Source organism: Prionailurus bengalensis, chromosome X, assembly GCF_016509475.1.
Source record: "Prionailurus bengalensis isolate Pbe53 chromosome X, Fcat_Pben_1.1_paternal_pri, whole genome shotgun sequence".
Classification (NCBI taxonomy): Eukaryota; Metazoa; Chordata; class Mammalia; order Carnivora; family Felidae; genus Prionailurus; species Prionailurus bengalensis.
Genome location: NC_057361.1, coordinates 66,157,741 through 66,170,857, shown reverse-complemented (window position 1 = coordinate 66,170,857; position 13,117 = coordinate 66,157,741).

The window sequence follows — 13,117 nt, the reverse complement described above, 5'->3', positions numbered from 1 at the left end:
TCTGGAAAAAACACAAATGCATGGAGGCTAAGTATATGTTACTAAAAGGAAAAAAAATGAGTGGGTCAACCAGGAAATTGAAGAGGAAATCAAAAAATACATGGAGACAATTGAAAATGAAAATACAATGGTCCAAAATCTTTGGGATCCAGCAAAAGCTATTTTAACAAGGAAGATTACAACAACACAGATCTCCCTAAAAAGGGAAGAAAAAATTCAAACTAACCTCACAAACATGAACCTAGAAAGAACTAGAAAAAAGAACAGAAATAAATAGAGATTGAAAAACAATAGAACAGATCAATGAAACCAGGAGCCAGTTCCTTGAAAAAAATGACAAAATTGATAAAACTTCAACCAGATTCATAAAAAAATGAAGACTCTAATAAAATCAGAAATGGAGAAATAACAACTGATAACAAATTCAAAGGGTATTCAGATAATATGGAAAATTATATATAAACAAATTGGAGAACCTAGAGGAAGAAACCAACAAGTTCCTAGAAACATAAACTTACAAAACTGAATCAGGAAGGAATTGAAAATTTGAGCAGAATGATTACTAGCAGTAATCATTGAATCAGTAATCAAAATTGAATCAGTAATCAAAAACTCCCATAAACAAAAGTCCAGGGCTAGAATGCTTCACAGGTGAATTCTACCAGACATTTAAAGAAGAGTTAATACCTATTCCAAAAAAATAGAAGAGGAAGGAGAGCTTCCAAATTCCTTCTATGAAACTAGCATTGATCTTATACCAAAGCTACATAATGACACTACAATGTAAGAAACCACAGGCCAGTAAATATAAACATACATGTAAAACAAAACCCAAATCCAATAGTACATTAAAAATCATTTAGCATGATCAAGTGAAATTTATTCCTGGATGCAAAAATGGTACAATATTCACAAGTCAATGTGATATATCAACAAAGGAAAGGATAAAAAAAATATGATCTTTTCAATAGATGCAGAAAAACCATTTGACAAAGTATAACTACCATTCATGATAAAACATCTCAACAAAGTATGTTTAGGAGAAACAATATAATAAAGCCCATATATGAAAAACACACAGCCTACTCAATGGTGAAGAACTGAAAGCTTTAAGATCAGGAACAAGAGAAGGATGTCAACTCTCATCACTTTTATTCTTTTTTTTTTAATGAAATTTATTGTCAAATTGGTTTCCATACAACACCCAGTACTCATCCTAGTAGGTGCCCTCCTCAATACCCATCACTCATCCTCCTATCCCTCCTACCCCCCATCAGCCCTCAGTGTGTTCCCAGTTTTGAAGATTCTCTCATGTTTTGGCACCCTCCCTCTCTAACCTTTTTTTTTTTCCTTTCCCTCTGCCATGGTCTTCTGTTAAGTTTCTCAGGATCCACTTAGGAGTGAAAATATATGGTATCTTTCTCTCTATGACTTATTTCACTTATCATAACACTCTCCAGTTCCATCCACGTTGCTACAAAGGGCCATATTTCATTCTTTCTCATTGCCACGTAGTATTCCATTGTGTATATAAACCACATTTCTTTATACATTCATCAGTTGATGGACGTTTAGGCTCTTTCCCTAAGTTGGCTATTGTTGAAAGTGCTACTATAAACCTTGGGGTACAAGTGCCCCTATATATCAGGACTCCTGTATCCCTTGGGTAAATCCCTAGAAGTGTTATTGCTGGGTCATAGGGTAGATCTATGTTTAATTTTTTTGAGGAACCTCCACACTGTTTTCCAGAGTAGCTGCACCAGTTTGCATTCCCACCAACAGTGAACGAGGGTTCCCGTTTCTCCACATCCTCTCCAGCATCTATAGTCTCCTGATTTGTTCATTTTAGCCACTCTGACTGGCATGAGGGGCTATCTGAGTGTGGTCTTGATTTGTATTTCCCTGATGAGGAGCGACGTTGAGCATCTTTTCATGTGCCTGTTGGCCATCCGGATGTCTTCTTTAGAGAAATGTCTATTCATGTTTTCTGCCCATTTCTTCACTGGGTTATTTGTTTTTCGGGTGTGGAGTTTGGTGAGTTCTTTATAGATTTTGGATACTAGCCCTTTGTCTGATAGGGTTTTGATGGATTCCTGTCTCACATTCAGGTCCTTGATCCACTTTGAGTTTATTTTGGTGAATGGTGTGAGAAAGTGGTCTAGTTTCATCCTTCTGCATGTTGCTGTCCAGTTCTCCCAGCACCATTTGTTAAAGAGACTGTCTTTTTTCCATTGGATACTCTTTCCTGCTTTGTCAAAGATTAGTTGGCCATACTTTTCTGGGTCTAATTCTGAGGTCTCTATTCTATTCCATTGGTCTATGTGTCTGTTTTTGTGCCAGTACCACGCTGTCTTGATGATTACAGCTTTGTAGTAGAGGCTAAAGTCTGGGAATGTGATGCCTCCCGCTTTGGTCTTCTTCTTCAAAATTACGTTGGCTATTCGGGGCCTTTTTGGTTCCATAAAAATTTTAGGATTGCTTGTTCTAGCTTTGAGAAGAATGCTGATGCAATTTTGATTGGGATTGCATTGAATGTGTAGATAGCTTTGGTTAGTATTGACATTTTAACAATATTTATTCTTCCAATCCATGAGCACAGAATGTTTTTCCATTTCTTTATATCTTCTTCAATTACCTTCATAAGCTTTCTATAGTTTTCAGCATACAGATCTTTTACATCTTTGGCTAGTTATTCCTAGGTATTTTATGCTTCTTGCTGCAATTGTGAATGGGATCAGTTTCTTTATTTGTCTTTTTGTTGCTTCATTATTAGTGTATAAGAATGCAACTGATTTTTGTACATTGATTTTGTATCCTGCAACTTTGCTGAATTCATGTATCAGTTCTAGCAGACTTTTGGTGGAGTCTGTCGTGTTTTCCATGTATAATATCATGTCATCTGCAAAAAGTGAAAGCTCGACATCATCATTTAAAATGTTGATGCCTTTGATTTCCTTTTTTTTTATGATTGCTGATGCTAGCACTTCCAACACTATGTTAAACAACAGCGGTGAGAGTGGACACTCCTGTCATGTTCCTGATCTCAGGGGGAAAGCTCTCAGTTTTTCCCCATTGAGGATGATATTAGCTCTGGGATTTTCATAAATGGCTTTGGTGATGTTTAAGTATGTTCCTTCTATCCCGACTTTCTCGAGGTTTTTAATAAGAAAGGGTGCTGAATTTTGTCAAATGCTTTTCCTCATCAATTGACAGGATCATATGATTATCTTTTCTTTTATTAATGTGATGTATCACATTGATTGATTTGCAAATGTTGAACCATCCCTGCAGCCCAGGAATGAATCCCAGTTGATCATGGTGTACAATTCTTTTTATATGCTGTTGAATTCAATTTGCTGGTAACTTGTTGGGAATTTTTCCATCCATATTCATCAGGGATAGTGGCCTGTGGTTCTCTTTTATTGCTGGGTCTCTGTATGGTTTAGGAATCAAAGTAATGCTGGCTTAATAGAATGAATCTGGAAGTTACTTCCCTTTCTATTTTTTGGAACAGATCTCTGCTTTAAATGTCTGGTGGAATTCCCCAGGGAAGCCATCTGGTCCTGGACTCTTATTTGTTGGGATATTTTTGGTAACTGATTCAATTTCTTCACTGGTTATGGGTCTGTTCAATTTTTGTGTTTCTTCCTGTTTGATTTTTGGAAGTGTGTCGGTGTTTAGGAATTTGTCCATTTCTTCCAGGTTGTCCAATTTGTTGGCATATAAATTTTCATAGTATTCCCTGATAATTGCTTGTATTTCTGAGCGATGGTTGTCATAATTCCATTTTCATTCATGATTTTATCTATTTGGGTCATCTCCCTTTTCTTTTTGAGAAGCCTGGCTAGAGGTTTCTCAATTTTGTTTATTTTTTCAAAAAACCAACTCTTGGTTTCGTTGATCTGCTCTACAGATTTTTTAGATTCTATCTTGTTTATTTCTGCTCTGATCTTTGATATTTTTCTTCTTCTGCTGGGTTTGGCCTGTCTTTATTGTTCTGCTTCTAGTTGCTTTATGTGTGCTGTTAGATTTTGTATTTGGGATTTGTCTTGTTTCTTGAGATAGGTCTAGATTGCAATGTATTTTCCTCTTAGGACTGCCTTCGCTGCATCCCAAAACGTTTGGATTGTTGTATTTTCATCATTTGTTTTCATATATTTTTAAATTTCATCTCTAATTGCCTGGTTGAGGCAGGGTGTTCTTTAACCTCCATGCTTTTGGAGGTTTTCCAAACTTTTTCCTGTGTTTGATTTCAAGTTTAATTGCATTGTGGTTTGAAAGTATGCATGGTATGATCTCAATTGTTTTATACTTATGAAGAGCTATTTTGTGAACCAGTATGTGATCTATCTTGTAGAACATTCCATGTGCACTTGAGAAGAAAGTATATTCTGTTGCTTTGGGATGCAGAGTTCTAAATATATATGTCAAGTCCATCTGATCCAATGTGTCATTTAGGGCCCTTGTTCTTTATTGATCCTGTTTCTAGATGATCTATCCCTTGCTGTAAGTGGATTATTCAAGTCCCCTGCACTTACCACATTCTTCTCAATAAGGTTGCTTATATTTGTGATTAATTGTTTTATATATTTGGGGGCTCCCATATTTGGCGCATAGATATATATAATTGTTAGCTCTTCCTGATGGATAGACCCTGTAATTATTATATAATGCCCTTTTTCATCTCGTTACATACAGCCTTTAATTTAAAGTCCAGTTTGTCTGCTATAAGTATGGCTAGTCCAGGTTTCTTTTGACTTCCAGTAGCAGGATAGATAGTTCTCCATCCCCTCACTTTCAATCTGAAGGTATCCTTAGGTCTAAAATGAGTCTCTTGTAGACAGCAAATAGATGGGTCTTTTTTTTTATCCATTCTGATACCCTGTGTCTTTTGGTTGGAGCATTTAGTCTATTTACATTTAGTGTTATTATAGAAAGATCTGGGTTTAGAGTCATTGTGATGTCTGTAGGTTTCCTGCTTGTAGTGATGTCTCTGGTACTTTGTGGTCCTTGCAACATTTCACTCACAGAATCCCCCTTAGGATCTCTTGTAGGGCTGGTTTAATGGCGATAAATTCCTTCAGTTTTTGTTTGTTTGGGAAGACCTTTATCTCTCCTTCTATTCTGAATGACAGACTTGCTGGATAAAGGATTCTTGGCTGCATAGTTTTTTTTATGTTCATCACATGGAAGATTTCCTGCCATTCCTTTCTGGCCTGCCAAGTTTCAGTAGCTAGGTCTGCCACTAGACTCATGGGTCTCCCATTGTAAGTTAGAGCTTTTTTATCCCTAGCTGCTTTCAGAATTTTCTCTTTATCCTTGTATTTTGCCAGTTTCACTATGATATGTCGTGCAGAAGGTTGATTCAAGTTACATCTGAAGGGAGTTCTCTGTTCCTCTTGGATTTCAATGCCTTTTTCCTTCCCCAGATCAGGGAAGTTCTCAGCTATGATTTATTCAATTACTCCTTCAGCCCCTTTCTCTCTCTCTTCCTCTTCTGGAATTCCTATTATACAGATATTGTTGTGCTTGATTACATCACATAGTTCTCTAATTCTCCCCTCATTTTCCTAGATTTTTTTCTCTTTTTCTCAGCTTCCTCTTTTTCCATAATTTTATCTTGTAATTCACCTATTCTCTCCTCTGTCTCTTCAATCTGAGCTGTGGTCACCTCCATTTTATTTTGCACTTCATTTATAGCATTTTTTTACTCCTAATGACTATTTCTTAGTCCCTTGATCTCTGTAGCAATAGATTCTCTGCTGTCCTCTATACTTTTTTCAAGCCCAACAATTAATTTTATGACTATTCTAAATTCTTGTTCTGTTATATTGCTTAAATCGTTTTTGTCAATTCTTTAGCTGTTGCTACTCCCTGGTTTTTTTTTTTTTTTGAGGAGAGTTCTGTGTCGCTATTTTGGGTAGTCCCTGGGGTGGCACTGAACTTCAGGGCACTTCCCCTGTGCTGTCTGGAGTAACTTGTGTTGGTGGGAGGGGCCACAGTCAGCCCAAATGTCTGTCCCCAGCCCACCGCTGGTGCCATAGTCAGACTAATGTGTATCTTATCTTCCCCTCTCCCAGGGGCAGGACTCACTGTGGAGTGGTGTGACCCCTGTTTGGGCTACTTGCACACTGCCAGGCTTGTGGTGATGTTTTGATGGGATCTGGCGTATTAGCTGGGGTTGATCCTATTCCCTGGGCCTCTTGTCTGTGCTTGGCTCCGGAGAGTCTGTTCTGCTAGTCTTCTGGCAGTCTTCTGGTTTATTTAGGCAGGTGTGGGTGGAATCTAAGTGATCAGCAGGACGAGGTGAGCCCAGCGCCCTCCTATGCTGCCATCTTCTTCTGGATCTTTTTTAGTTTCCTCATTACTTTTATTCAATATAATATTGGAAGTCTTAGCCATAACAATCAGAAAAGAAAAAGAAAAGGATCCTTTTTGGTGAGGAAGAGGTAAAACTTTCACCATTTACAGATGAGATGATACTATTTGTAGAAAAGCCTAAGGATTCCCCCCAAAAATCTAGAACTGTTGAATGAATTAACTAAAGATGCAGGATACAACATTATTATCCAGAAATCTGTTGCATTGCTATACACTAATGAATTTGCATGATTTGACCATTCTACCAAAACAGTCTGCAAATGTTATCTATCGAAACACCAACGTTTTTCACAGAATTATAACAAATAATCTTGAAATTTGTATAGAACTGCAAAATACCCCAATAACAAAAGTAACCTTGAAAAAAAAAGAACAAAGCTGGAGGTATCAGAGTCCCTGTTTTCAATATGTATTATAAAGTTTAGTAATCAAAACAGTATGGTACTGGCATAAAAATAGACACATAGATCAATGGAAAAGATAGAGTCTAGAAGAAAACCCATGCTCATATGGTCACTTAATCTATGAGAAAGGCCACAAGAAAATACAGTGGGGGAAAAGACAGTTTCTTCAATAAATAGTGTTGGATAAATTAGCTACATGGAAAAGAATGAATTGGGGCCATTTTCTTACATCATACACAAACATAAACAGAATAAAGACATAATTCTGAGACCTGAAGCCATACAATTACTAGATGAAAACATAGGCAGTAATATCTTTTTTATCAGCTGTGTCTGATATGACACCATCAAGTATAATACTATTTGCATTACAAGAATCCCAGAAGGAAAAGAGAAAGAAAATGGGGAAGAAATTTTATTTGACATAATAATATCTGAAAAATTCTGCATCTGGGGAAGGAAACAGATATCCAGGTCCATGATGCACAGAAGGCCCCAAATGACACCAACCCAAAGAGGTCCACACCAAGACACATAGTAATTAAGATGGAAAAAAAAGTAGTGATAAAGAGAGAATTTTAAAAGAAAAAACAAGTTACAAATAAGGGAAACCCCATAAATCTATAAGCTGATTTTTCAGGAGAAACTTTGCAGACCGGAAAGGAGTGGCATGATATATAAAGAAAGTACTGGGGATGGGGGACTCTACAACAAGCTATCATTTAGAATACAAGGAATTAAAGAATTTCCCAGAAAACAAAAGTTAAAGTAATTAATGACCACAAAACCAGTCTGGCAAGAAATGTTAAAGGAAACTTTTAAGTTTTTATTTTAATTCCAGTTAGTTAACATGCAGTATTGTGTTAGTACCAAGCATACAAATAGTAATTCAACAATCACATACATCACCCAATGCACATCAGTGCAGTCCTTAATTCCCACCATCTATTTAACCCACCCCCCACCCACCTCCCTTCTGATAACCATCAGTGTGTTCTCTATACATAAAGCTGTTTTTTGGCTTCTCTCTATATATATCTCATTCTCTCTCTCTCTCTCTCTCTCTCTCTCTCTCTCCCCTTTTCCCCTTGATTGATAGTTTTCTTGCTTAAATTCCACATATAAGTGAAATCACATGGTATCTTTCTTTCTCTATTTGGCTTAACATAATACTCTCTAGCTCCACCCATGTTGTTGCAAATGGCAAGATTTCATTCTTTTCAGTGGTTCAATAATATTCCATTGTATATATAAACCATTTTTTTCTTTATTTATCAATTGCTGGACACTTAAGCTGCTTCCATAATTTGGCTATTGTAAATAATGCTGCTATAAACATAGGGGTGCATGTATCCCTTTGACTTAGTGTTGTTGTATTCCTTGGGTAAATATCCAGTAGTGTAATTGCTGAATCATAGGGTAATTCTATTTTTAACATTCTGAGGAGCCTCCATACTGTTTTCCAGAGTGACTGACCCAGATTGCATTCCCACCAACAATTCACAAATGTTCCTTTAAAAAATATGTATTTATTTTTGAGGGGGGGGCAGGGGCAGAGAGAGAGGGAAAGAGAGAATACCAAGCAGGCTCCACACTGTCCATGCAGAGCCCAATGGTGGGCTCAACCTCAGGAACTGTGAGATCATGACCTGAGCTGAAATCAAGAGTTGGAACTTAACCGAGCCATCCAGGTGTCCCAAGGGTTCCTTTTTCTTCATATCCTCACCAATACCTGTTTTTTCCTTGTGTTGTTGATTTTAGCCTTTTTGATAGGTGTGAGGTGTAGTTTTTTTTAATTTTTTAATGTTTATTTTTGAGAGAGAGAGAGAGACAGAGTACGAGCAGGGGAGGGGCAGAGAGAGAGGGAGACACAGAATCCGAAGCAGGCTCCAGGCTCCAAGCTGTCAGCACAGAGCCCAATGTGGGGCTTGAACCCATGGACCGTGCATGAGATCATTACCTGAGCCAAAGTTGGGCACTTAACTGACTGAGCCACCCAGGCACCCTCATTGTAGTTTTGATTTGCATTTGTCTGATTGTAAGTGAACATGAATATCTTTTCATGTGTCTATTATCCACCTCTGTGTCTTCTTTGGAGGAATGTTCATGTCTTCTGCCCATTTTTAATTAGATTATTTGTTTTTTGGTTGTTGAGTTTTATACGTTCTTTATATATTTTAGATACTAACACCTTAACAGATATGCCATTTGCAAATATATTCTCCTATTCTGTAGGTTGCCTTTTAGTTTTGTTAATTGTTTTCCTTACTGTCCAGAAGTGCTTTATTTTGATGTATCCCAATATTTTATTTTTGCTTTTGTTTACCTTCCCTCAGGAGACAGATCTAGAAACAAGTTGCTAGGGCAGATATCAAAGAGGTTACTCCGTGTATTCTCTTCAAGTGTTTTTATGGTTCCAGGTCTCATATTTAGGTCTTTCTTCAATTTTGAATTTATTTTAGTGCATGGTGTAAGAAAGTGTTATGCTTTTGTTCTTTTGTGTATTGCTGTCCAGGTTACCCAATACCGTTTGTTGAAGATACTGTCCTTATCCTGTTGGATATTCTTCTCTGCTTTGTGAAAGATTAACTGACCATATATTTGTGGATTTATTTCTGTCTTTTCTATTCTGTCCCATTGATCTATATGTCTACTTTTGTGCCAGTATCATACTGCCTTGACCACAGCTTTTTAATGTAACTTGAAGACCATAGTGTAATACTTCCAGCTTTGCTTTTCAAAGAGTGCTTTGGCTATTTGAGGTCTTTTGTAGCTCCATTCAAATTTTAGGATTGTTTGTTCTACCCTGTGGAAAATGCTGTTGGTATTTTGATAAGGATTGCATTAAATGTGTAGATTGGTTTGGAAGGTTTAGATATTTTAACAATGTTTTTCTTCCCTCCATGAGAATGGAATGTCTTTCCACTGCTTAATGTCATCTTCATTTTTTTTTCAGCAGTGCTGTATAATTTTCAGAGTACAGGTCTTTTGCTTCTTTGGTTATGTTCATTCCCAGGTATCTTATTGCTTTTGGTGCAACTGAACATGTGCTCTTTTTCTTAATTTCTGTTTCTGCTTCTTCATTATTGATGTATAGAAATGCAAAAGATTTCTATAAATTGATTTTGTATCCTGTGACTTAACTGAATTTGTTTATTAGTTCTAGTAGATTTTTGGTGGAGTCTTTCAGGTTTTCTATATATATGAACATGTCATCTTCAGTAAATGACAGTTTTACTTCTTTCTTGCCAGTTGGGATGCCTTATATTTCTTTTTGTTGTCTGATAGCTGTGGCTAGGACTTGCCAGTCATATATTGAATAAAAGTGGTGAGAGTGGACATCCTTGTACTGTTTGTGACCTTAGGGGAGAGCTTTCTGTTTTACCCATTAAAGATGATGTTAGCTATGAGGTATTCATATATGGCCTTCATTATGTTGAGGTATGTTCTTCTAAACTTACTTTGTTGAGGGTTTTTATCAAGGATGCTGTATTTTGTCAGATGCTTTTTATGCATCTATGTAATTATATTGTTCTTATCCTTTCCCTTATTGATGTGCTGTATCCCATTGATTGATTTGCAAATATTGAACCACGCATGCAACCTAGGAACAAATCTCATTAGGTCATGGTGAACGATTTTTTTAAATGTATTTTTAAATTCATTTTGGTAGCTTTTTTTTCTTTTTTTGAGGATATTTGCATCCATGTTCATCACAGATATTGGCCTGTAGTTCTCTTTTTTAAGTTCTGTCTTTATCCAGTTTTGGTATGAGGATAATGCTGGCCTCATTGAATAAGCTTGACATTTTCCTTCCTTTTCTGTTTTTTGGAATAGTTTGAGAAGAATAGGTGTTAACTCTTCTTTAAGTGTTTGGTAGAATTTGCCTATGAACCAACTGATTCTGGACTTTTGTTTGTTGGGAGTTGTTTGATGACTGGTTAAATTTCTTTGCTGGTTATCAGTGTATTCAAATTTTCTATTTCTTCTTGTTCAGTTTGGTAGTTTGTATGTTTCTAGGAATTTATAAATTTCTTCTATGTTGTACAATTTTTTGGCAGATAGCTTTTAATAATATTCTCATAATGGTATTTGTGTGGTTTTACTTGTTATCTCTCCTCTCTGACTTGTGATTTTATTTATTTGAATACTTTCTCTTTTTTACTTGATAAGTCTGGCTAGAGTTTTATCAATTTTATTGACTATTTTTAAAGACTGATTTTGGTTTCATTGATCTAATCTGTTTTATATTCTAAATCATTTAGTCTGCTGTAATCTTTATTTTCCCTGTTTCTTCCAGTTTTAGGTTTGTTTGTTGTTGTTTTTCTAGCTCCTTTAGGTTTAAGGTTAGGTTGTTTATTTGAGATTTTTCTTCCTACTTGAGGTAGTCCTCTATTACTATAAACTTTTCTGTAAGAACTGCTTTTTCTGCATTCCAGAGGTTTTGGACTGTTGTGTTTCAATTTAATTTGTTTCCATGTAGTTTTAATTTCTTCCTTTATTTTCTGGCTGACTCAGTCATTGTTCAGTAGCATGTTGTTTAATTTCCACCTATTTTTGTCCCTTCCTGATTTTTTTCTTCATTGACTTCTAGTTTCATAATGTGGTTAGAAAAGTTTCATGGTATGACTTTTATCTTCTTGAATGTGTTGACGCTGCTTTTGTGGACTAATATATATGATCTATTCTGGAGAATGTTCCATGTGCACTTGAAAAGAATGTATATTCTTCTGTTTTGGAATGGAATGTTCTGCATCTATTTTTTAAATACATATGTTACAGTGTGTCATTCAAAGCTATTGTTTCATCATTGATTTTCTTAGATAATCTTCCCTTTGATGTAAGTGGGGTATTTAAGTCCCCTACTGTTATTGCCTTATTATCAGTTTCTTTGTGTTTGCTATTAACTATTTTATGTATTTTTGTGCTTCTTTGTTGGCTATATATATTTACAATTGTTATATCTTCTTGTTGGATTGTCCCCTTTATTAACTGGTGTCCTTCTTTGTCTCTTGTTACATTCTTTGTTTTAAAGTCTGTTTTCTCTGATATATGTATTGTTATCCTGGCTTTCCTTTGACACACTGTGTCTTTTGCTTGAAATGTTTATTCCACTTACATTCAAAGCAATTATTGCTATATATGTATTTATTGCTATTTTATTTCTTGGTTTGTGGTTGTTTGTAAAGATTTTCTCTCATCCTTTCTTGTCTTTCTTTCATGGTTTGCTGGTTTCCTTTAGTGATACATTTGGATTTTTTTGCTTTATTTGTATATTTACTAGTGGTTTCAGTATATGATTCTTATTAGGTTTGTATACAACCTCTTCTACATAAAGCAGTCTCTATTAAGTTGATGATTGTTCACATTTAAACCCATTCTTTATTCTTCTCCTACCCACACTTTAGGTATATGTTGTCATATTTTACATTAGGTTTTTTAGTGAGTTCCCTAATTCTTACAGAAATATTAATTTTTACTGATTTTGTGTTTCCACCTTTATACTATCACTTTTGGTTTCTTCCTTCTGCTCAAAATGTACCCTTTAATATTTCTTGCCTGGCTGGTGTAGTTGTCATGAACTCCTGTAGTTTTTGTTTGTCAGAGAAATTCTTTATCTCCTTCTACTCTGAATGATAGCCTTGCTGGATAGAGTATTTTGGGCTGCAGATTTTTCCCATGCAGTACTTTGTATGTATCATACCACTCTGTTCTGGCTTGCAATGTTTCTTTTGAAAAATCTCCTGCTAACCTTATGGGTTTTACCTTGTAAGTTACTGACTTCTTTTGTCTTGCTGCTTTTAATATTTTTTTTCTTTACCATCATATTTTGCCAACTTAATTTCTTTTTTTTTTAGTTTATTTATTTTGAGAGAGAAAGAGCACAAGCAGAGAAGGGGCAGAGAGAGGATCCCAAGGATCCCATAGGGCTTGAACCCATGAACTGTGAGATCATGACCGGAGCCAAAATCAAGAATTGGATGCCTAACCAACTGAGCCACCCAGGCACCCGCCAATTTAATTTCAATATGTCTGGGTGTCACTTTGCTTTTGTTTATTTTGATGGGAGTTTTCTGTGCCTCCTGGACCTGGATATCTGTTTCCTTCCCCCAATTAGGGAAGTTTTCAGCTATTATATCTTCAAATCAATTTTCTGCCCCCTTTCACTATCTTCTTCCAGGATTCCTATAATATAAATGTTATTATATTTCATGGAGTCACTGAGTTCACTAAGTCTGTACTCATTTTGTTTTTTTTTTTGTTTTTTGTTTTTTGTTTTCAACGTTTGTTTATTTTTGGGACAGAGAGAGACAGAGCATGAACGGGGGAGG